Here is a 24,919-nt window from a genome sequence, read left to right on the forward strand (position 1 = left end):
CTGTGAGAACTCCAACTCCATGCTAGATGCATTGGGGCACGTGTGTGCCACACGCTCATGCATCGAATGATGCTACAAGAAATACCTGCAGCAATACATCCAGGAACATAGGGCCCAAATGTACCTCCACGCAGAGACAGGAACACATAGCTGAAACGCATACAAACAGCTCCCTACATAGCTTCCTTCCTGCCTCCCTTCCTCCAGAATGCTCTAGCTCCCTCCCCTTTGACCCTCGTCCTTGGCTCACTCCCTCCATCCATCCATACTTACAAAGATGAAGGCATGAGTGGACAGGTGGATCAATGCCATCTTATGTACCTTAATACTGTGTCAGGGGCAGATGAAATAACCAGTACGTATATGTCTCCCCAGGGAAGGACTAGCCTCATGGATCCTCCAGGCAGCACAAGGCCTGGCACCAGGTCTGCTTGGTGGGGAAAACACTGGGGGTGTTTCTGGGGGGAATGGAGACATTCCTCTGGGCCCGACCCTGGTGTGGGCAAGCGTGTGCTGGCCGATGTCACACTCGGCTTGTCCATGTGCACAACACCCAGACAATGAGGCCTTTATGTCCCACACAGTGGACATTCACAGGAGCTGGAGGGAGCTCTCTTGGTAGGCAGTGGCTCCCGTAGAGGAAGGCCAGCCCAAGAGATGCCACAGGCCTGTATCTGTATGCAGAACCCATGAAAGGGCCTGTCTGAGTAAACTGGCCTATCTGAGGGCCCATGATCCCTCACAGAGACCTGGGAAACCCCATTCCAGCAAGGGACCAGCCCTTCAGCTCTCACAAGAGCCAAGAGCATCTAGCTGCCAAGTCCCTGATGAAGGGTCCTTGTTGCCTCTCACCACCTCCAGGCCTGGCCCCACATCCTCCCAACCAACACTTCTTGGAAGTCACTCAAGCACACCCCACAACTGACCATAAGCTCAGTCCATCCTCGTGCTCTGCCTCGACATGCACAGAGATCTGCGTGGTTGCTCCCCAGGGCAACACGTCATGAAATGGTGCCTCCATGGTCAGTCTTACTACACTTCAGGTCAATCGAGTTGAATTTCAAGGCCCGCATTCCGATCTGGTGGATGGGGAGCCATGTCAAGCATTCCTCCTTGGGGACCACAGAGATTCCCAAACAGGGCCAATTTCTTCTGTGGCAGCATTCCCTACTGTGGCCCGTGCAAGGCCACCAAACAACAGCCATGCAGCTACGCCCTCCTCAGCCCACATCCCGGGACCACCCCTCCCATTCAGGTCAACAGGGCCTCACGATGGACATGATAATGGGATGCCCAAGGGCTCTGCAAAGCCTTCATGGGGGAATGGACACCCAGAAGCCTTTTCTCCTCTGGAGGGGGCTCTCTGACAAACCAGTGGCTTCCGGAGAGGACGACCAACCCAGGAGAAGCTATGGTCCTGTGTATGCATGCAGGCCCCATCAGAGGCCCCATTCGGATCAAGTGGCTCCAACAAAGCACCATGATCCCTCACAGAGTCCTGGCACAACCCCATTGAAGACCACGGCATGGCTTCCAGCCCTTGAAATAACCAGCAGCATCCTGCCTCCAAGCACCTGAGGATGGGCTCCTGCCTGCCTCTCACCATCTCTAGGCAGGGGGCATGAGCCTTCCCTACTGACAGGTTTTGGGAAGCCATAAAGCACACACCACAAGGGACCATTCCCTCAGTTGGTGATCATACTCTGGCGCTAGGTGCACAGAGGTCTCTAGAGATGTTCCGCCTGGGGCCAAGGAAGAAAACACTGCCTCGATGTGCTCTCTGACTAGAATACAGCTCTAATGAAGGCATGTGAGTGCACCAGATGTGAGCCCATAAATTTGGGGCAGCAGCAGACATTCCTCCTTGGTAGGCAGGAGGTTGCCAAAAGACTACCCTGTACTGCCTGCTGTGAGGGCGGCCAGCCCATAGTTCAAAATTCTCTGGGGCCTATCAGTAGCAACCAAAAGAGCCACTCACTGCGGAACATTCTGGCTGTGGTGAGTCCATTCCAAGGCTTGGCCTGAAACACAAAATTCAAAGCAGAAAGGCTTAAGGAAAGACTCCACCCATGGCTTCAGAACATGTGGGCCCTGGCACTATGGAGCAGGATAGAAAACCAAAGGTGGCAACACATCTTGGATATGTGGAAGCCATCTACACTGGGAGGAGTCTCAAGGGATTTCCTCGAGCGAGAGGCTGCTCCAACACCCACACCCAAACCCACACACACACCCACACCCAGGGCTCTGCAATGGACCAACAATGCAGGCCATCCTGCCCCTGGATCCCTCTGTTAGGCCTCAGCGTAATCCTATTGAGCATGATTTTTTGGTCATCAGCTCTCTTCAGGACCATATGAGTTCTCATCATCGACCCAACTGAGGCCCTCCTCACTCACCTGCGCCCTGCCACATGTGAAGGCTTACCTCAGATGCTTCCTGGAAAGAAGGATGCCTGAAGGGATGTGCCATTCTGTCGAATCCACGTGCTGGGCCAAGGCTCATGGTGATTGCCCTAGGGAACATAGGCCAAACACAGATCTTCATTTCTCTGGGGACGATGGCTGCCAAGAGGTGAGAAGGACAGCTGTGAGAACTCCAACTCCATGCTAGATGCATTGGGGCACGTGTGTGCCACACGCTCATGCATCGAATGATGCTACAAGAAATACCTGCAGCAATACATCCAGGAACATAGGGCCCAAATGTACCTCCACGCAGAGACAGGAACACATAGCTGAAACGCATACAAACAGCTCCCTACATAGCTTCCTTCCTGCCTCCCTTCCTCCAGAATGCTCTAGCTCCCTCCCCTTTGACCCTCGTCCTTGGCTCACTCCCTCCATCCATCCATACTTACAAAGATGAAGGCATGAGTGGACAGGTGGATCAATGCCATCTTATGTACCTTAATACTGTGTCAGGGGCAGATGAAATAACCAGTACGTATATGTCTCCCCAGGGAAGGACTAGCCTCATGGATCCTCCAGGCAGCACAAGGCCTGGCACCAGGTCTGCTTGGTGGGGAAAACACTGGGGGTGTTTCTGGGGGGAATGGAGACATTCCTCTGGGCCCGACCCTGGTGTGGGCAAGCGTGTGCTGGCCGATGTCACACTCGGCTTGTCCATGTGCACAACACCCAGACAATGAGGCCTTTATGTCCCACACAGTGGACATTCACAGGAGCTGGAGGGAGCTCTCTTGGTAGGCAGTGGCTCCCGTAGAGGAAGGCCAGCCCAAGAGATGCCACAGGCCTGTATCTGTATGCAGAACCCATGAAAGGGCCTGTCTGAGTAAACTGGCCTATCTGAGGGCCCATGATCCCTCACAGAGACCTGGGAAACCCCATTCCAGCAAGGGACCAGCCCTTCAGCTCTCACAAGAGCCAAGAGCATCTAGCTGCCAAGTCCCTGATGAAGGGTCCTTGTTGCCTCTCACCACCTCCAGGCCTGGCCCCACATCCTCCCAACCAACACTTCTTGGAAGTCACTCAAGCACACCCCACAACTGACCATAAGCTCAGTCCATCCTCGTGCTCTGCCTCGACATGCACAGAGATCTGCGTGGTTGCTCCCCAGGGCAACACGTCATGAAATGGTGCCTCCATGGTCAGTCTTACTACACTTCAGGTCAATCGAGTTGAATTTCAAGGCCCGCATTCCGATCTGGTGGATGGGGAGCCATGTCAAGCATTCCTCCTTGGGGACCACAGAGATTCCCAAACAGGGCCAATTTCTTCTGTGGCAGCATTCCCTACTGTGGCCCGTGCAAGGCCACCAAACAACAGCCATGCAGCTACGCCCTCCTCAGCCCACATCCCGGGACCACCCCTCCCCTTCAGGTCAACAGGGCCTCACGATGGACATGATAACGGGATGCCCAAGGGCTCTGCAAAGCCTTCATGGGGGAATGGACACCCAGAAGCCTTTTCTCCTCTGGAGGGGGCTCTCTGACAAACCAGTGGCTTCCGGAGAGGACGACCAACCCAGGAGAAGCTATGGTCCTGTGTATGCATGCAGACCCCATCAGAGGCCCCATTCGGATCAAGTGGCTCCAACAAAGCACCATGATCCCTCACAGAGTCCTGGCACAACCCCATTGAAGACCACGGCATGGCTTCCAGCCCTTGAAATAACCAGCAGCATCCTGCCTCCAAGCACCTGAGGATGGGCTCCTGCCTGCCTCTCACCATCTCTAGGCAGGGGGCATGAGCCTTCCCTACTGACAGGTTTTGGGAAGCCATAAAGCACACACCACAAGGGACCATTCCCTCAGTGGGTGATCATACTCTGGCGCTAGGTGCACAGAGGTCTCTAGAGATGTTCCGCCTGGGGCCAAGGAAGAAAACACTGCCTCGATGTGCTCTCTGACTAGAATACAGCTCTAATGAAGGCATGTGAGTGCACCAGATGTGAGCCCATAAATTTGGGGCAGCAGCAGACATTCCTCCTTGGTAGGCAGGAGGTTGCCAAAAGACTACCCTGTACTGCCTGCTGTGAGGGCGGCCAGCCCATAGTTCAAAATTCTCTGGGGCCTATCAGTAGCAACCAAAAGAGCCACTCACTGCGGAACATTCTGGCTGTGGTGAGTCCATTCCAAGGCTTGGCCTGAAACACAAAATTCAAAGCAGAAAGGCTTAAGGAAAGACTCCACCCATGGCTTCAGAACATGTGGGCCCTGGCACTATGGAGCAGGATAGAAAACCAAAGGTGGCAACACATCTTGGATATGTGGAAGCCATCTACACTGGGAGGAGTCTCAAGGGATTTCCTCGAGCGAGAGGCTGCTCCAACACCCACACCCAAACCCACACACACACCCACACCCAGGGCTCTGCAATGGACCAACAATGCAGGCCATCCTGCCCCTGGATCCCTCTGTTAGGCCTCAGCGTAATCCTATTGAGCATGATTTTTTGGTCATCAGCTCTCTTCAGGACCATATGAGTTCTCATCATCGACCCAACTGAGGCCCTCCTCACTCACCTGCGCCCTGCCACATGTGAAGGCTTACCTCAGATGCTTCCTGGAAAGAAGGATGCCTGAAGGGATGTGCCATTCTGTCGAATCCACGTGCTGGGCCAAGGCTCATGGTGATTGCCCTAGGGAACATAGGCCAAACACAGATCTTCATTTCTCTGGGGACGATGGCTGCCAAGAGGTGAGAAGGACAGCTGTGAGAACTCCAACTCCATGCTAGATGCATTGGGGCACGTGTGTGCCACACGCTCATGCATCGAATGATGCTACAAGAAATACCTGCAGCAATACATCCAGGAACATAGGGCCCAAATGTACCTCCACGCAGAGACAGGAACACATAGCTGAAACGCATACAAACAGCTCCCTACATAGCTTCCTTCCTGCCTCCCTTCCTCCAGAATGCTCTAGCTCCCTCCCCTTTGACCCTCGTCCTTGGCTCACTCCCTCCATCCATCCATACTTACAAAGATGAAGGCATGAGTGGACAGGTGGATCAATGCCATCTTATGTACCTTAATACTGTGTCAGGGGCAGATGAAATAACCAGTACGTATATGTCTCCCCAGGGAAGGACTAGCCTCATGGATCCTCCAGGCAGCACAAGGCCTGGCACCAGGTCTGCTTGGTGGGGAAAACACTGGGGGTGTTTCTGGGGGGAATGGAGACATTCCTCTGGGCCCGACCCTGGTGTGGGCAAGCGTGTGCTGGCCGATGTCACACTCGGCTTGTCCATGTGCACAACACCCAGACAATGAGGCCTTTATGTCCCACACAGTGGACATTCACAGGAGCTGGAGGGAGCTCTCTTGGTAGGCAGTGGCTCCCGTAGAGGAAGGCCAGCCCAAGAGATGCCACAGGCCTGTATCTGTATGCAGAACCCATGAAAGGGCCTGTCTGAGTAAACTGGCCTATCTGAGGGCCCATGATCCCTCACAGAGACCTGGGAAACCCCATTCCAGCAAGGGACCAGCCCTTCAGCTCTCACAAGAGCCAAGAGCATCTAGCTGCCAAGTCCCTGATGAAGGGTCCTTGTTGCCTCTCACCACCTCCAGGCCTGGCCCCACATCCTCCCAACCAACACTTCTTGGAAGTCACTCAAGCACACCCCACAACTGACCATAAGCTCAGTCCATCCTCGTGCTCTGCCTCGACATGCACAGAGATCTGCGTGGTTGCTCCCCAGGGCAACACGTCATGAAATGGTGCCTCCATGGTCAGTCTTACTACACTTCAGGTCAATCGAGTTGAATTTCAAGGCCCGCATTCCGATCTGGTGGATGGGGAGCCATGTCAAGCATTCCTCCTTGGGGACCACAGAGATTCCCAAACAGGGCCAATTTCTTCTGTGGCAGCATTCCCTACTGTGGCCCGTGCAAGGCCACCAAACAACAGCCATGCAGCTACGCCCTCCTCAGCCCACATCCCGGGACCACCCCTCCCCTTCAGGTCAACAGGGCCTCACGATGGACATGATAACGGGATGCCCAAGGGCTCTGCAAAGCCTTCATGGGGGAATGGACACCCAGAAGCCTTTTCTCCTCTGGAGGGGGCTCTCTGACAAACCAGTGGCTTCCGGAGAGGACGACCAACCCAGGAGAAGCTATGGTCCTGTGTATGCATGCAGACCCCATCAGAGGCCCCATTCGGATCAAGTGGCTCCAACAAAGCACCATGATCCCTCACAGAGTCCTGGCACAACCCCATTGAAGACCACGGCATGGCTTCCAGCCCTTGAAATAACCAGCAGCATCCTGCCTCCAAGCACCTGAGGATGGGCTCCTGCCTGCCTCTCACCATCTCTAGGCAGGGGGCATGAGCCTTCCCTACTGACAGGTTTTGGGAAGCCATAAAGCACACACCACAAGGGACCATTCCCTCAGTGGGTGATCATACTCTGGCGCTAGGTGCACAGAGGTCTCTAGAGATGTTCCGCCTGGGGCCAAGGAAGAAAACACTGCCTCGATGTGCTCTCTGACTAGAATACAGCTCTAATGAAGGCATGTGAGTGCACCAGATGTGAGCCCATAAATTTGGGGCAGCAGCAGACATTCCTCCTTGGTAGGCAGGAGGTTGCCAAAAGACTACCCTGTACTGCCTGCTGTGAGGGCGGCCAGCCCATAGTTCAAAATTCTCTGGGGCCTATCAGTAGCAACCAAAAGAGCCACTCACTGCGGAACATTCTGGCTGTGGTGAGTCCATTCCAAGGCTTGGCCTGAAACACAAAATTCAAAGCAGAAAGGCTTAAGGAAAGACTCCACCCATGGCTTCAGAACATGTGGGCCCTGGCACTATGGAGCAGGATAGAAAACCAAAGGTGGCAACACATCTTGGATATGTGGAAGCCATCTACACTGGGAGGAGTCTCAAGGGATTTCCTCGAGCGAGAGGCTGCTCCAACACCCACACCCAAACCCACACACACACCCACACCCAGGGCTCTGCAATGGACCAACAATGCAGGCCATCCTGCCCCTGGATCCCTCTGTTAGGCCTCAGCGTAATCCTATTGAGCATGATTTTTTGGTCATCAGCTCTCTTCAGGACCATATGAGTTCTCATCATCGACCCAACTGAGGCCCTCCTCACTCACCTGCGCCCTGCCACATGTGAAGGCTTACCTCAGATGCTTCCTGGAAAGAAGGATGCCTGAAGGGATGTGCCATTCTGTCGAATCCACGTGCTGGGCCAAGGCTCATGGTGATTGCCCTAGGGAACATAGGCCAAACACAGATCTTCATTTCTCTGGGGACGATGGCTGCCAAGAGGTGAGAAGGACAGCTGTGAGAACTCCAACTCCATGCTAGATGCATTGGGGCACGTGTGTGCCACACGCTCATGCATCGAATGATGCTACAAGAAATACCTGCAGCAATACATCCAGGAACATAGGGCCCAAATGTACCTCCACGCAGAGACAGGAACACATAGCTGAAACGCATACAAACAGCTCCCTACATAGCTTCCTTCCTGCCTCCCTTCCTCCAGAATGCTCTAGCTCCCTCCCCTTTGACCCTCGTCCTTGGCTCACTCCCTCCATCCATCCATACTTACAAAGATGAAGGCATGAGTGGACAGGTGGATCAATGCCATCTTATGTACCTTAATACTGTGTCAGGGGCAGATGAAATAACCAGTACGTATATGTCTCCCCAGGGAAGGACTAGCCTCATGGATCCTCCAGGCAGCACAAGGCCTGGCACCAGGTCTGCTTGGTGGGGAAAACACTGGGGGTGTTTCTGGGGGGAATGGAGACATTCCTCTGGGCCCGACCCTGGTGTGGGCAAGCGTGTGCTGGCCGATGTCACACTCGGCTTGTCCATGTGCACAACACCCAGACAATGAGGCCTTTATGTCCCACACAGTGGACATTCACAGGAGCTGGAGGGAGCTCTCTTGGTAGGCAGTGGCTCCCGTAGAGGAAGGCCAGCCCAAGAGATGCCACAGGCCTGTATCTGTATGCAGAACCCATGAAAGGGCCTGTCTGAGTAAACTGGCCTATCTGAGGGCCCATGATCCCTCACAGAGACCTGGGAAACCCCATTCCAGCAAGGGACCAGCCCTTCAGCTCTCACAAGAGCCAAGAGCATCTAGCTGCCAAGTCCCTGATGAAGGGTCCTTGTTGCCTCTCACCACCTCCAGGCCTGGCCCCACATCCTCCCAACCAACACTTCTTGGAAGTCACTCAAGCACACCCCACAACTGACCATAAGCTCAGTCCATCCTCGTGCTCTGCCTCGACATGCACAGAGATCTGCGTGGTTGCTCCCCAGGGCAACACGTCATGAAATGGTGCCTCCATGGTCAGTCTTACTACACTTCAGGTCAATCGAGTTGAATTTCAAGGCCCGCATTCCGATCTGGTGGATGGGGAGCCATGTCAAGCATTCCTCCTTGGGGACCACAGAGATTCCCAAACAGGGCCAATTTCTTCTGTGGCAGCATTCCCTACTGTGGCCCGTGCAAGGCCACCAAACAACAGCCATGCAGCTACGCCCTCCTCAGCCCACATCCCGGGACCACCCCTCCCCTTCAGGTCAACAGGGCCTCACGATGGACATGATAACGGGATGCCCAAGGGCTCTGCAAAGCCTTCATGGGGGAATGGACACCCAGAAGCCTTTTCTCCTCTGGAGGGGGCTCTCTGACAAACCAGTGGCTTCCGGAGAGGACGACCAACCCAGGAGAAGCTATGGTCCTGTGTATGCATGCAGACCCCATCAGAGGCCCCATTCGGATCAAGTGGCTCCAACAAAGCACCATGATCCCTCACAGAGTCCTGGCACAACCCCATTGAAGACCACGGCATGGCTTCCAGCCCTTGAAATAACCAGCAGCATCCTGCCTCCAAGCACCTGAGGATGGGCTCCTGCCTGCCTCTCACCATCTCTAGGCAGGGGGCATGAGCCTTCCCTACTGACAGGTTTTGGGAAGCCATAAAGCACACACCACAAGGGACCATTCCCTCAGTGGGTGATCATACTCTGGCGCTAGGTGCACAGAGGTCTCTAGAGATGTTCCGCCTGGGGCCAAGGAAGAAAACACTGCCTCGATGTGCTCTCTGACTAGAATACAGCTCTAATGAAGGCATGTGAGTGCACCAGATGTGAGCCCATAAATTTGGGGCAGCAGCAGACATTCCTCCTTGGTAGGCAGGAGGTTGCCAAAAGACTACCCTGTACTGCCTGCTGTGAGGGCGGCCAGCCCATAGTTCAAAATTCTCTGGGGCCTATCAGTAGCAACCAAAAGAGCCACTCACTGCGGAACATTCTGGCTGTGGTGAGTCCATTCCAAGGCTTGGCCTGAAACACAAAATTCAAAGCAGAAAGGCTTAAGGAAAGACTCCACCCATGGCTTCAGAACATGTGGGCCCTGGCACTATGGAGCAGGATAGAAAACCAAAGGTGGCAACACATCTTGGATATGTGGAAGCCATCTACACTGGGAGGAGTCTCAAGGGATTTCCTCGAGCGAGAGGCTGCTCCAACACCCACACCCAAACCCACAACCACACCCACACCCAGGGCTCTGCAATGGACCAACAATGCAGGCCATCCTGCCCCTGGATCCCTCTGTTAGGCCTCAGCGTAATCCTATTGAGCATGATTTTTTGGTCATCAGCTCTCTTCAGGACCATATGAGTTCTCATCATCGACCCAACTGAGGCCCTCCTCACTCACCTGCGCCCTGCCACATGTGAAGGCTTACCTCAGATGCTTCCTGGAAAGAAGGATGCCTGAAGGGATGTGCCATTCTGTCGAATCCACGTGCTGGGCCAAGGCTCATGGTGATTGCCCTAGGGAACATAGGCCAAACACAGATCTTCATTTCTCTGGGGACGATGGCTGCCAAGAGGTGAGAAGGACAGCTGTGAGAACTCCAACTCCATGCTAGATGCATTGGGGCACGTGTGTGCCACACGCTCATGCATCGAATGATGCTACAAGAAATACCTGCAGCAATACATCCAGGAACATAGGGCCCAAATGTACCTCCACGCAGAGACAGGAACACATAGCTGAAACGCATACAAACAGCTCCCTACATAGCTTCCTTCCTGCCTCCCTTCCTCCAGAATGCTCTAGCTCCCTCCCCTTTGACCCTCGTCCTTGGCTCACTCCCTCCATCCATCCATACTTACAAAGATGAAGGCATGAGTGGACAGGTGGATCAATGCCATCTTATGTACCTTAATACTGTGTCAGGGGCAGATGAAATAACCAGTACGTATATGTCTCCCCAGGGAAGGACTAGCCTCATGGATCCTCCAGGCAGCACAAGGCCTGGCACCAGGTCTGCTTGGTGGGGAAAACACTGGGGGTGTTTCTGGGGGGAATGGAGACATTCCTCTGGGCCCGACCCTGGTGTGGGCAAGCGTGTGCTGGCCGATGTCACACTCGGCTTGTCCATGTGCACAACACCCAGACAATGAGGCCTTTATGTCCCACACAGTGGACATTCACAGGAGCTGGAGGGAGCTCTCTTGGTAGGCAGTGGCTCCCGTAGAGGAAGGCCAGCCCAAGAGATGCCACAGGCCTGTATCTGTATGCAGAACCCATGAAAGGGCCTGTCTGAGTAAACTGGCCTATCTGAGGGCCCATGATCCCTCACAGAGACCTGGGAAACCCCATTCCAGCAAGGGACCAGCCCTTCAGCTCTCACAAGAGCCAAGAGCATCTAGCTGCCAAGTCCCTGATGAAGGGTCCTTGTTGCCTCTCACCACCTCCAGGCCTGGCCCCACATCCTCCCAACCAACACTTCTTGGAAGTCACTCAAGCACACCCCACAACTGACCATAAGCTCAGTCCATCCTCGTGCTCTGCCTCGACATGCACAGAGATCTGCGTGGTTGCTCCCCAGGGCAACACGTCATGAAATGGTGCCTCCATGGTCAGTCTTACTACACTTCAGGTCAATCGAGTTGAATTTCAAGGCCCGCATTCCGATCTGGTGGATGGGGAGCCATGTCAAGCATTCCTCCTTGGGGACCACAGAGATTCCCAAACAGGGCCAATTTCTTCTGTGGCAGCATTCCCTACTGTGGCCCGTGCAAGGCCACCAAACAACAGCCATGCAGCTACGCCCTCCTCAGCCCACATCCCGGGACCACCCCTCCCATTCAGGTCAACAGGGCCTCACGATGGACATGATAATGGGATGCCCAAGGGCTCTGCAAAGCCTTCATGGGGGAATGGACACCCAGAAGCCTTTTCTCCTCTGGAGGGGGCTCTCTGACAAACCAGTGGCTTCCGGAGAGGACGACCAACCCAGGAGAAGCTATGGTCCTGTGTATGCATGCAGGCCCCATCAGAGGCCCCATTCGGATCAAGTGGCTCCAACAAAGCACCATGATCCCTCACAGAGTCCTGGCACAACCCCATTGAAGACCACGGCATGGCTTCCAGCCCTTGAAATAACCAGCAGCATCCTGCCTCCAAGCACCTGAGGATGGGCTCCTGCCTGCCTCTCACCATCTCTAGGCAGGGGGCATGAGCCTTCCCTACTGACAGGTTTTGGGAAGCCATAAAGCACACACCACAAGGGACCATTCCCTCAGTTGGTGATCATACTCTGGCGCTAGGTGCACAGAGGTCTCTAGAGATGTTCCGCCTGGGGCCAAGGAAGAAAACACTGCCTCGATGTGCTCTCTGACTAGAATACAGCTCTAATGAAGGCATGTGAGTGCACCAGATGTGAGCCCATAAATTTGGGGCAGCAGCAGACATTCCTCCTTGGTAGGCAGGAGGTTGCCAAAAGACTACCCTGTACTGCCTGCTGTGAGGGCGGCCAGCCCATAGTTCAAAATTCTCTGGGGCCTATCAGTAGCAACCAAAAGAGCCACTCACTGCGGAACATTCTGGCTGTGGTGAGTCCATTCCAAGGCTTGGCCTGAAACACAAAATTCAAAGCAGAAAGGCTTAAGGAAAGACTCCACCCATGGCTTCAGAACATGTGGGCCCTGGCACTATGGAGCAGGATAGAAAACCAAAGGTGGCAACACATCTTGGATATGTGGAAGCCATCTACACTGGGAGGAGTCTCAAGGGATTTCCTCGAGCGAGAGGCTGCTCCAACACCCACACCCAAACCCACACACACACCCACACCCAGGGCTCTGCAATGGACCAACAATGCAGGCCATCCTGCCCCTGGATCCCTCTGTTAGGCCTCAGCGTAATCCTATTGAGCATGATTTTTTGGTCATCAGCTCTCTTCAGGACCATATGAGTTCTCATCATCGACCCAACTGAGGCCCTCCTCACTCACCTGCGCCCTGCCACATGTGAAGGCTTACCTCAGATGCTTCCTGGAAAGAAGGATGCCTGAAGGGATGTGCCATTCTGTCGAATCCACGTGCTGGGCCAAGGCTCATGGTGATTGCCCTAGGGAACATAGGCCAAACACAGATCTTCATTTCTCTGGGGACGATGGCTGCCAAGAGGTGAGAAGGACAGCTGTGAGAACTCCAACTCCATGCTAGATGCATTGGGGCACGTGTGTGCCACACGCTCATGCATCGAATGATGCTACAAGAAATACCTGCAGCAATACATCCAGGAACATAGGGCCCAAATGTACCTCCACGCAGAGACAGGAACACATAGCTGAAACGCATACAAACAGCTCCCTACATAGCTTCCTTCCTGCCTCCCTTCCTCCAGAATGCTCTAGCTCCCTCCCCTTTGACCCTCGTCCTTGGCTCACTCCCTCCATCCATCCATACTTACAAAGATGAAGGCATGAGTGGACAGGTGGATCAATGCCATCTTATGTACCTTAATACTGTGTCAGGGGCAGATGAAATAACCAGTACGTATATGTCTCCCCAGGGAAGGACTAGCCTCATGGATCCTCCAGGCAGCACAAGGCCTGGCACCAGGTCTGCTTGGTGGGGAAAACACTGGGGGTGTTTCTGGGGGGAATGGAGACATTCCTCTGGGCCCGACCCTGGTGTGGGCAAGCGTGTGCTGGCCGATGTCACACTCGGCTTGTCCATGTGCACAACACCCAGACAATGAGGCCTTTATGTCCCACACAGTGGACATTCACAGGAGCTGGAGGGAGCTCTCTTGGTAGGCAGTGGCTCCCGTAGAGGAAGGCCAGCCCAAGAGATGCCACAGGCCTGTATCTGTATGCAGAACCCATGAAAGGGCCTGTCTGAGTAAACTGGCCTATCTGAGGGCCCATGATCCCTCACAGAGACCTGGGAAACCCCATTCCAGCAAGGGACCAGCCCTTCAGCTCTCACAAGAGCCAAGAGCATCTAGCTGCCAAGTCCCTGATGAAGGGTCCTTGTTGCCTCTCACCACCTCCAGGCCTGGCCCCACATCCTCCCAACCAACACTTCTTGGAAGTCACTCAAGCACACCCCACAACTGACCATAAGCTCAGTCCATCCTCGTGCTCTGCCTCGACATGCACAGAGATCTGCGTGGTTGCTCCCCAGGGCAACACGTCATGAAATGGTGCCTCCATGGTCAGTCTTACTACACTTCAGGTCAATCGAGTTGAATTTCAAGGCCCGCATTCCGATCTGGTGGATGGGGAGCCATGTCAAGCATTCCTCCTTGGGGACCACAGAGATTCCCAAACAGGGCCAATTTCTTCTGTGGCAGCATTCCCTACTGTGGCCCGTGCAAGGCCACCAAACAACAGCCATGCAGCTACGCCCTCCTCAGCCCACATCCCGGGACCACCCCTCCCCTTCAGGTCAACAGGGCCTCACGATGGACATGATAACGGGATGCCCAAGGGCTCTGCAAAGCCTTCATGGGGGAATGGACACCCAGAAGCCTTTTCTCCTCTGGAGGGGGCTCTCTGACAAACCAGTGGCTTCCGGAGAGGACGACCAACCCAGGAGAAGCTATGGTCCTGTGTATGCATGCAGACCCCATCAGAGGCCCCATTCGGATCAAGTGGCTCCAACAAAGCACCATGATCCCTCACAGAGTCCTGGCACAACCCCATTGAAGACCACGGCATGGCTTCCAGCCCTTGAAATAACCAGCAGCATCCTGCCTCCAAGCACCTGAGGATGGGCTCCTGCCTGCCTCTCACCATCTCTAGGCAGGGGGCATGAGCCTTCCCTACTGACAGGTTTTGGGAAGCCATAAAGCACACACCACAAGGGACCATTCCCTCAGTGGGTGATCATACTCTGGCGCTAGGTGCACAGAGGTCTCTAGAGATGTTCCGCCTGGGGCCAAGGAAGAAAACACTGCCTCGATGTGCTCTCTGACTAGAATACAGCTCTAATGAAGGCATGTGAGTGCACCAGATGTGAGCCCATAAATTTGGGGCAGCAGCAGACATTCCTCCTTGGTAGGCAGGAGGTTGCCAAAAGACTACCCTGTACTGCCTGCTGTGAGGGCGGCCAGCCCATAGTTCAAAATTCTCTGGGGCCTATCAGTAGCAACCAAAAGAGCCACTCACTGCGGAACATTCTGGCTGTGGTGAGTCCATTCCAAGGCTTGGCCTGAAACACAAAATTCAAAGCAGAAAGGCTTAAGGAAAGACTCCACCCATGGCTTCAGAACATGTGGGCCCTGGCACTATGGAGCAGGATAGAAAACCAAAGGTGGCAACACATCTTGGATATGTGGAAGCCATCTACACTGGGAGGAGTCTCAAGGGATTTCCTCGAGTGAGAGGCTGCTCCAACACCCACACCCAAACCCACACACACACCCACACCCAGGGCTCTGCAATGGACCAAAAATGCAGGCCATCCTGCCCCTGGATCCCTCTGTTAGGCCTCAGCGTAATCCTATTGAGCATGATTTTTTGGTCATCAGCTCTCTTCAGGACCATATGAGTTCTCATCATCGACCCAACTGAGGCCCTCCTCACTCACCTGCGCCCTGCCACATGTGAAGGCTTACCTCAGATGCTTCCTGGAAAGAAGGATGCCTGAAGGGATGTGCCATTCTGTCGAATCCACGTGCTGGGCCAAGGCTCATGGTGATTGCCCTAGGGAACATAGGCCAAACACAGATCTTCATTTCTCTGGGGACGATGGCTGCCAAGAGGTGAGAAGGACAGCTGTGAGAACTCCAACTCCATGCTAGATGCATTGGGGCACGTGTGTGCCACACGCTCATGCATCGAATGATGCTACAAGAAATACCTGCAGCAATACATCCAGGAACATAGGGCCCAAATGTACCTCCACGCAGAGACAGGAACACATAGCTGAAACGCATACAAACAGCTCCCTACATAGCTTCCTTCCTGCCTCCCTTCCTCCAGAATGCTCTAGCTCCCTCCCCTTTGACCCTCGTCCTTGGCTCACTCCCTCCATCCATCCATACTTACAAAGATGAAGGCATGAGTGGACAGGTGGATCAATGCCATCTTATGTACCTTAATACTGTGTCAGGGGCAGATGAAATAACCGGTACGTATATGTCTCCCCAGGGAAGGACTAGCCTCATGGATCCTCCAGGCAGCACAAGGCCTGGCACCAGGTCTGCTTGGTGGGGAAAACACTGGGGGTGTTTCTGGGGGGAATGGAGACATTCCTCTGGGCCCGACCCTGGTGTGGGCAAGCGTGTGCTGGCCGATGTCACACTCGGCTTGTCCATGTGCACAACACCCAGACAATGAGGCCTTTATGTCCCACACAGTGGACATTCACAGGAGCTGGAGGGAGCTCTCTTGGTAGGCAGTGACTCCCGTAGAGGAAGGCCAGCCCAAGAGATGCCACAGGCCTGTATCTGTATGCAGAACCCATGAAAGGGCCTGTCTGAGAAAACTGGCCTATCTGAGGGCCCATGATCCCTCACAGAGACCTGGGAAACCCCATTCCAGCAAGGGACCAGCCCTTCAGCTCTCACAAGAGCCAAGAGCATCTAGCTGCCAAGTCCCTGATGAAGGGTCCTTTTTGCCTCTCACCACCTCCAGGCCTGGCCCCACATCCTCCCAACCAACACTTCTTGGAAGTCACTCAAGCACACCCCACAACTGACCATAAGCTCAGTCCATCCTCGTGCTCTGCCTCGACATGCACAGAGATCTGCGTGGTTGCTCCCCAGGGCAACACGTCATGAAATGGTGCCTCCATGGTCAGTCTTACTACACTTCAGGTCAATCGAGTTGAATTTCAAGGCCCGCATTCCGATCTGGTGGATGGGGAGCCATGTCAAGCATTCCTCCTTGGGGACCACAGAGATTCCCAAACAGGGCCAATTTCTTCTGTGGCAGCATTCCCTACTGTGGCCCGTGCAAGGCCACCAAACAACAGCCATGCAGCTACGCCCTCCTCAGCCCACATCCCGGGACCACCCCTCCCATTCAGGTCAACAGGGCCTCATGATGGACATGATAATGGGATGCCCAAGGGCTCTGCAAAGCCTTCATGGGGGAATGGACACCCAGAAGCCTTTTCTCCTCTGGAGGGGGCTCTCTGACAAACCAGTGGCTTCCGGAGAGGACGACTAACCCAGGAGAAGCTATGGTCCTGTGTATGCATGCAGACCCCATCAGAGGCCCCATTCGGATCAAGTGGCTCCAACAAAGCACCATGATCCCTCACAGAGTCCTGGCACAACCCCATTGAAGACCACGGCATGGCTTCCAGCCCTTGAAATAACCAGCAGCATCCTGCCTCCAAGCACCTGAGGATGGGCTCCTGCCTGCCTCTCACCATCTCTAGGCAGGGGGCATGAGCCTTCCCTACTGACAGGTTTTGGGAAGCCATAAAGCACACACCACAAGGGACCATTCCCTCAGTGGGTGATCATACTCTGGCGCTAGGTGCACAGAGGTCTCTAGAGATGTTCCGCCTGGGGCCAAGGAAGAAAACACTGCCTTGATGTGCTCTCTGACTAGAATACAGCTCTAATGAAGGCATGTGAGTGCACCAGATGTGAGCCCATAAATTTGGGGCAGCAGCAGACATTCCTCCTTGGTAGGCAGGAGGTTGCCAAAAGACTACCCTGTACTGCCTGCTGTGAGGGCGGCCAGCCCATAGTTCAAAATTCTCTGGGGCCTATCAGTAGCAACCAAAAGAGCCACTCACTGCGGAACATTCTGGCTGTGGTGAGTCCATTCCAAGGCTTGGCCTGAAACACAAAATTCAAAGCAGAAAGGCTTAAGGAAAGACTCCACCCATGGCTTCAGAACATGTGGGCCCTGGCACTATGGAGCAGGATAGAAAACCAAAGGTGGCAACACATCTTGGATATGTGGAAGCCATCTACACTGGGAGGAGTCTCAAGGGATTTCCTCGAGCGAGAGGCTGCTCCAACACCCACACCCAAACCCACACACACACCCACACCCAGGGCTCTGCAATGGACCAACAATGCAGGCCATCCTGCCCCTGGATCCCTCTGTTAGGCCTCAGCATAATCCTATTGAGCATGATTTTTTGGTCATCAGCTCTCTTCAGGACCATATGAGTTCTCATCATCGACCCAACTGAGGCCCTCCTCACTCACCTGCGCCCTGCCACATGTGAAGGCTTACCTCAGATGCTTCCTGGAAAGAAGGATGCCTGTAGGGATGTGCCATTCTGTCGAATCCACGTGCTGGGCCAAGGCTCATGGTGATTGCCCTAGGGAACATAGGCCAAACACAGATCTTCATTTCTCTGGGGACGATGGCTGCCAAGAGGTGAGAAGGACAGCTGTGAGAACTCCAACTCCATGCTAGATGCATTGGGGCACGTGTGTGCCACACGCTCATGCATCGAATGATGCTACAAGAAATACCTGCAGCAATACATGCAGGAACATAGGGCCCAAATGTACCTCCACGCAGAGACAGGAACACATAGCTGAAACGCATACAAACAGCTCCCTACATAGCTTCCTTCCTGCCTCCCTTCCTCCAGAATGCTCTAGCTCCCTCCCCTTTGACCCTCGTCCTTGGCTCACTCCCTCCATCCATCCATACTTACAAAGATGAAGGCATGAGTGGACAGGTGGATCAATGCCATCTTATGTACCTTAATACTGTGTCAGGGGCAGATGAAATAACCAGTACGTATATGTCTCCCCAGGGAAGGACTAGCCTCATGGATCCTCCAGGCAGCACAAGGCCTGGCACCAGGTCTGCTTGGTGGGGAAAACACTGGGGGTGTTTCTGGGGGGAATGGAGACATTCCTCTGGGCCCGACCCTGGTGTGGGCAAGCGTGTGCTGGCCGATGTCACACTCGGCTTGTCCATGTGCACAACACCCAGACAATGAGGCCTTTATGTCCCACACAGTGGACATTCACAGGAGCTGGAGGGAGCTCTCTTGGTAGGCAGTGACTCCCGTAGAGGAAGGCCAGCCCAAGAGATGCCACAGGCCTGTATCTGTATGCAGAACCCATGAAAGGGCCTGTCTGAGTAAACTGGCCTATCTGAGGGCCCATGATCCCTCACAGAGACCTGGGAAACCCCATTCCAGCAAGGGACCAGCCCTTCAGCTCTCACAAGAGCCAAGAGCATCTAGCTGCCAAGTCCCTGATGAAGGGTCCTTGTTGCCTCTCACCACCTCCAGGCCTGGCCCCACATCCTCCCAACCAACACTTCTTGGAAGTCACTCAAGCACACCCCACAACTGACCATAAGCTCAGTCCATCCTCGTGCTCTGCCTCGACATGCACAGAGATCTGCGTGGTTGCTCCCCAGGGCAACACGTCATGAAATGGTGCCTCCATGGTCAGTCTTACTACACTTCAGGTCAATCGAGTTGAATTTCAAGGCCCGCATTCCGATCTGGTGGATGGGGAGCCATGTCAAGCATTCCTCCTTGGGGACCACAGAGATTCCCAAACAGGGCCAATTTCTTCTGTGGCAGCATTCCCTACTGTGGCCCGTGCAAGGCCACCAAACAACAGCCATGCAGCTACGCCCTCCTCAGCCCACATCCCGGGACCACCCCTCCCCTTCAGGTCAACAGGGCCTCACGATGGACATGATAACGGGATGCCCAAGGGCTCTGCAAAGCCTTCATGGGGGAATGGACACCCAGAAGCCTTTTCTCCTCTGGAGGGGGCTCTCTGACAAACCAGTGGCTTCCGGAGAGGACGACCAACCCAGGAGAAGCTATGGTCCTGTGTATGCATGCAGACCCCATCAGAGGCCCCATTCGGATCAAGTGGCTCCAACAAAGCACCATGATCCCTCACAGAGTCCTGGCACAACCCCATTGAAGACCACGGCATGGCTTCCAGCCCTTGAAATAACCAGCAGCATCCTGCCTCCAAGCACCTGAGGATGGGCTCCTGCCTGCCTCTCACCATCTCTAGGCAGGGGGCATGAGCCTTCCCTACTGACAGGTTTTGGGAAGCCATAAAGCACACACCACAAGGGACCATTCCCTCAGTGGGTGATCATACTCTGGCGCTAGGTGCACAGAGGTCTCTAGAGATGTTCCGCCTGGGGCCAAGGAAGAAAACACTGCCTCGATGTGCTCTCTGACTAGAATACAGCTCTAATGAAGGCATGTGAGTGCACCAGATGTGAGCCCATAAATTTGGGGCAGCAGCAGACATTCCTCCTTGGTAGGCAGGAGGTTGCCAAAAGACTACCCTGTACTGCCTGCTGTGAGGGCGGCCAGCCCATAGTTCAAAATTCTCTGGGGCCTATCAGTAGCAACCAAAAGAGCCACTCACTGCGGAACATTCTGGCTGTGGTGAGTCCATTCCAAGGCTTGGCCTGAAACACAAAATTCAAAGCAGAAAGGCTTAAGGAAAGACTCCACCCATGGCTTCAGAACATGTGGGCCCTGGCACTATGGAGCAGGATAGAAAACCAAAGGTGGCAACACATCTTGGATATGTGGAAGCCATCTACACTGGGAGGAGTCTCAAGGGATTTCCTCGAGCGAGAGGCTGCTCCAACACCCACACCCAAACCCACACACACACCCACACCCAGGGCTCTGCAATGGACCAACAATGCAGGCCATCCTGCCCCTGGATCCCTCTGTTAGGCCTCAGCATAATCCTATTGAGCATGATTTTTTGGTCATCAGCTCTCTTCAGGACCATATGAGTTCTCATCATCGACCCAACTGAGGCCCTCCTCACTCACCTGCGCCCTGCCACATGTGAAGGCTTACCTCAGATGCTTCCTGGAGAGAAGGATGCCTGAAGGGATGTGCCATTCTGTCGAATCCACGTGCTGGGCCAAGGCTCATGGTGATTGCCCTAGGGACATAGGCCAAACACAGATCTTCATTTCTCTGGGGACGATGGCTGCCAAGAGGTGAGAAGGACAGCTGTGAGAACTCCAACTCCATGCTAGATGCATTGGGGGACGTGTGTGCCACACGCTCATGCATCGAATGATGCTACAAGAAATACCTGCAGCAATACATCCAGGAACATAGGGCCCAAATGTACCTCCACGCAGAGACAGGAACACATAGCTGAAACGCATACAAACAGCTCCCTACATAGCTTCCTTCCTGCCTCCCTTCCTCCAGAATGCTCTAGCTCCCTCCCCTTTGACCCTCGTCCTTGGCTCACTCCCTCCATCCATCCATACTTACAAAGATGAAGGCATGAGTGGACAGGTGGATCAATGCCATCTTATGTACCTTAATACTGTGTCAGGGGCAGATGAAATAACCAGTACGTATATGTCTCCCCAGGGAAGGACTAGCCTCATGGATCCTCCAGGCAGCACAAGGCCTGGCACCAGGTCTGCTTGGTGGGGAAAACACTGGGGGTGTTTCTGGGGGGAATGGAGACATTCCTCTGGGCCCGACCCTGGTGTGGGCAAGCGTGTGCTGGCCGATGTCACACTCGGCTTGTCCATGTGCACAACACCCAGACAATGAGGCCTTTATGTCCCACACAGTGGACATTCACAGGAGCTGGAGGGAGCTCTCTTGGTAGGCAGTGACTCCCGTAGAGGAAGGCCAGCCCAAGAGATGCCACAGGCCTGTATCTGTATGCAGAACCCATGAAAGGGCCTGTCTGAGTAAACTGGCCTATCTGAGGGCCCATGATCCCTCACAGAGACCTGGGAAACCCCATTCCAGCAAGGGACCAGCCCTTCAGCTCTCACAAGAGCCAAGAGCATCTAGCTGCCAAGTCCCTGATGAAGGGTCCTTGTTGCCTCTCACCACCTCCAGGCCTGGCCCCACATCCTCCCAACCAACACTTCTTGGAAGTCACTCAAGCACACCCCACAACTGACCATAAGCTCAGTCCATCCTCGTGCTCTGCCTCGACATGCACAGAGATCTGCGTGGTTGCTCCCCAGGGCAACACGTCATGAAATGGTGCCTCCATGGTCAGTCTTACTACACTTCAGGTCAATCGAGTTGAATTTCAAGGCCCGCATTCCGATCTGGTGGATGGGGAGCCATGTCAAGCATTCCTCCTTGGGGACCACAGAGATTCCCAAACAGGGCCAATTTCTTCTGTGGCAGCATTCCCTACTGTGGCCCGTGCAAGGCCAACAAACAACAGCCATGCAGCTACGCCCTCCTCAGCCCACATCCCGGGACCACCCCTCCCATTCAGGTCAACAGGGCCTCATGATGGACATGATAACGGGATGCCCAAGGGCTCTGCAAAGCCTTCATGGGGGAATGGACACCCAGAAGCCTTTTCTCCTCTGGAGGGGGCTCTCTGACAAACCAGTGGCTTCCGGAGAGGACGACCAACCCAGGAGAAGCTATGGTCCTGTGTATGCATGCAGACCCCATCAGAGGCCCCATTCGGATCAAGTGGCTCCAACAAAGCACCATGATCCCTCACAGAGTCCTGGCACAACCCCATTGAAGACCACGGCATGGCTTCCAGCCCTTGAAATAACCAGCAGCATCCTGCCTCCAAGCACCTGAGGATGGGCTCCTGCCTGCCTCTCACCATCTCTAGGCAGGGGGCATGAGCCTTCCCTACTGACAGGTTTTGGGAAGCCATAAAGCACACACCACAAGGGACCATTCCCTCAGTGGGTGATCATACTCTGGCGCTAGGTGCACAGAGGTCTCTAGAGATGTTCCGCCTGGGGCCAAGGAAGAAAACACTGCCTCGATGTGCTCTCTGACTAGAATACAGCTCTAATGAAGGCATGTGAGTGCACCAGATGTGAGCCCATAAATTTGGGGCAGCAGCAGACATTCCTCCTTGGTAGGCAGGAGGTTGCCAAAAGACTACCCTGTACTGCCTGCTGTGAGGGCGGCCAGCCCATAGTTCAAAATTCTCTGGGGCCTATCAGTAGCAACCAAAAGAGCCACTCACTGCGGAACATTCTGGCTGTGGTGAGTCCATTCCAAGGCTTGGCCTGAAACACAAAATTCAAAGCAGAAAGGCTTAAGGAAAGACTCCACCCATGGCTTCAGAACATGTGGGCCCTGGCACTATGGAGCAGGATAGAAAACCAAAGGTGGCAACACATCTTGGATATGTGGAAGCCATCTACACTGGGAGGAGTCTCAAGGGATTTCCTCGAGCGAGAGGCTGCTCCAACACCCACACCCAAACCCACACACACACCCACACCCAGGGCTCTGCAATGGACCAACAATGCAGGCCATCCTGCCCCTGGATCCCTCTGTTAGGCCTCAGCATAATCCTATTGAGCATGATTTTTTGGTCATCAGCTCTCTTCAGGACCATATGAGTTCTCATCATCGACCCAACTGAGGCCCTCCTCACTCACCTGCGCCCTGCCACATGTGAAGGCTTACCTCAGATGCTTCCTGGAGAGAAGGATGCCTGAAGGGATGTGCCATTCTGTCGAATCCACGTGCTGGGCCAAGGCTCATGGTGATTGCCCTAGGGACATAGGCCAAACACAGATCTTCATTTCTCTGGGGACGATGGCTGCCAAGAGGTGAGAAGGACAGCTGTGAGAACTCCAACTCCATGCTAGATGCATTGGGGGACGTGTGTGCCACACGCTCATGCATCGAATGATGCTACAAGAAATACCTGCAGCAATACATCCAGGAACATAGGGCCCAAATGTACCTCCACGCAGAGACAGGAACACATAGCTGAAACGCATACAAACAGCTCCCTACATAGCTTCCTTCCTGCCTCCCTTCCTCCAGAATGCTCTAGCTCCCTCCCCTTTGACCCTCGTCCTTGGCTCACTCCCTCCATCCATCCATACTTACAAAGATGAAGGCATGAGTGGACAGGTGGATCAATGCCATCTTATGTACCTTAATACTGTGTCAGGGGCAGATGAAATAACCAGTACGTATATGTCTCCCCAGGGAAGGACTAGCCTCATGGATCCTCCAGGCAGCACAAGGCCTGGCACCAGGTCTGCTTGGTGGGGAAAACACTGGGGGTGTTTCTGGGGGGAATGGAGACATTCCTCTGGGCCCGACCCTGGTGTGGGCAAGCGTGTGCTGGCCGATGTCACACTCGGCTTGTCCATGTGCACAACACCCAGACAATGAGGCCTTTATGTCCCACACAGTGGACATTCACAGGAGCTGGAGGGAGCTCTCTTGGTAGGCAGTGGCTCCCGTAGAGGAAGGCCAGCCCAAGAGATGCCACAGGCCTGTATCTGTATGCAGAACCCATGAAAGGGCCTGTCTGAGTAAACTGGCCTATCTGAGGGCCCATGATCCCTCACAGAGACCTGGGAAACCCCATTCCAGCAAGGGACCAGCCCTTCAGCTCTCACAAGAGCCAAGAGCATCTAGCTGCCAAGTCCCTGATGAAGGGTCCTTGTTGCCTCTCACCACCTCCAGGCCTGGCCCCACATCCTCCCAACCAACACTTCTTGGAAGTCACTCAAGCACACCCCACAACTGACCATAAGCTCAGTCCATCCTCGTGCTCTGCCTCGACATGCACAGAGATCTGCGTGGTTGCTCCCCAGGGCAACACGTCATGAAATGGTGCCTCCATGGTCAGTCTTACTACACTTCAGGTCAATCGAGTTGAATTTCAAGGCCTGCATTCCGATCTGGTGGATGGGGAGCCATGTCAAGCATTCCTCCTTGGGGACCACAGAGATTCCCAAACAGGGCCAATTTCTTCTGTGGCAGCATTCCCTACTGTGGCCCGTGCAAGGCCACCAAACAACAGCCATGCAGCTACGCCCTCCTCAGCCCACATCCCGGGACCACCCCTCCCCTTCAGGTCAACAGGGCCTCACGATGGACATGATAACGGGATGCCCAAGGGCTCTGCAAAGCCTTCATGGGGGAATGGACACCCAGAAGCCTTTTCTCCTCTGGAGGGGGCTCTCTGACAAACCAGTGGCTTCCGGAGAGGACGACCAACCCAGGAGAAGCTATGGTCCTGTGTATGCATGCAGACCCCATCAGAGGCCCCATTCGGATCAAGTGGCTCCAACAAAGCACCATGATCCCTCACAGAGTCCTGGCACAACCCCATTGAAGACCACGGCATGGCTTCCAGCCCTTGAAATAACCAGCAGCATCCTGCCTCCAAGCACCTGAGGATGGGCTCCTGCCTGCCTCTCACCATCTCTAGGCAGGGGGCATGAGCCTTCCCTACTG

At 54.4% G+C, this 24,919-nt stretch overlaps 9 non-coding genes across 9 annotated transcripts; all 9 read right to left on the reverse strand.

Annotated features, from left to right (window-relative positions):
* Positions 1–2,296: 2,296 nt before the first annotated feature.
* LOC130847494 (small nucleolar RNA SNORD115) lies at positions 2,297–2,377 on the reverse strand. The gene has a single exon (XR_009052251.1). It is a non-coding gene; the product is annotated as a small nucleolar RNA SNORD115 (small nucleolar RNA).
* A 2,506-nt stretch (positions 2,378–4,883) lies between these two features.
* Positions 4,884–4,964, reverse strand: LOC130847495 (small nucleolar RNA SNORD115). Its single transcript, XR_009052252.1, has one exon. It is a non-coding gene; the product is annotated as a small nucleolar RNA SNORD115 (small nucleolar RNA).
* Positions 4,965–7,470: 2,506 nt separating this feature from the next.
* LOC130847496 (small nucleolar RNA SNORD115) lies at positions 7,471–7,551 on the reverse strand. Its single transcript, XR_009052253.1, has one exon. It is a non-coding gene; the product is annotated as a small nucleolar RNA SNORD115 (small nucleolar RNA).
* Positions 7,552–10,057: 2,506 nt separating this feature from the next.
* Positions 10,058–10,138, reverse strand: LOC130847497 (small nucleolar RNA SNORD115). The gene has a single exon (XR_009052254.1). It is a non-coding gene; the product is annotated as a small nucleolar RNA SNORD115 (small nucleolar RNA).
* A 2,506-nt stretch (positions 10,139–12,644) lies between these two features.
* LOC130847498 (small nucleolar RNA SNORD115) lies at positions 12,645–12,725 on the reverse strand. The gene has a single exon (XR_009052255.1). It is a non-coding gene; the product is annotated as a small nucleolar RNA SNORD115 (small nucleolar RNA).
* Positions 12,726–15,231: 2,506 nt separating this feature from the next.
* On the reverse strand, positions 15,232–15,312 carry LOC130847499 (small nucleolar RNA SNORD115). The gene has a single exon (XR_009052256.1). It is a non-coding gene; the product is annotated as a small nucleolar RNA SNORD115 (small nucleolar RNA).
* A 2,506-nt stretch (positions 15,313–17,818) lies between these two features.
* On the reverse strand, positions 17,819–17,899 carry LOC130846858 (small nucleolar RNA SNORD115). Its single transcript, XR_009051653.1, has one exon. It is a non-coding gene; the product is annotated as a small nucleolar RNA SNORD115 (small nucleolar RNA).
* A 2,506-nt stretch (positions 17,900–20,405) lies between these two features.
* Positions 20,406–20,486, reverse strand: LOC130846859 (small nucleolar RNA SNORD115). The gene has a single exon (XR_009051654.1). It is a non-coding gene; the product is annotated as a small nucleolar RNA SNORD115 (small nucleolar RNA).
* A 2,505-nt stretch (positions 20,487–22,991) lies between these two features.
* Positions 22,992–23,072, reverse strand: LOC130846860 (small nucleolar RNA SNORD115). The gene has a single exon (XR_009051655.1). It is a non-coding gene; the product is annotated as a small nucleolar RNA SNORD115 (small nucleolar RNA).
* Positions 23,073–24,919: the final 1,847 nt, after the last annotated feature.

Source organism: Hippopotamus amphibius, chromosome 2, assembly GCF_030028045.1.
Source record: "Hippopotamus amphibius kiboko isolate mHipAmp2 chromosome 2, mHipAmp2.hap2, whole genome shotgun sequence".
NCBI classification, from domain to species: Eukaryota; Metazoa; Chordata; class Mammalia; order Artiodactyla; family Hippopotamidae; genus Hippopotamus; species Hippopotamus amphibius.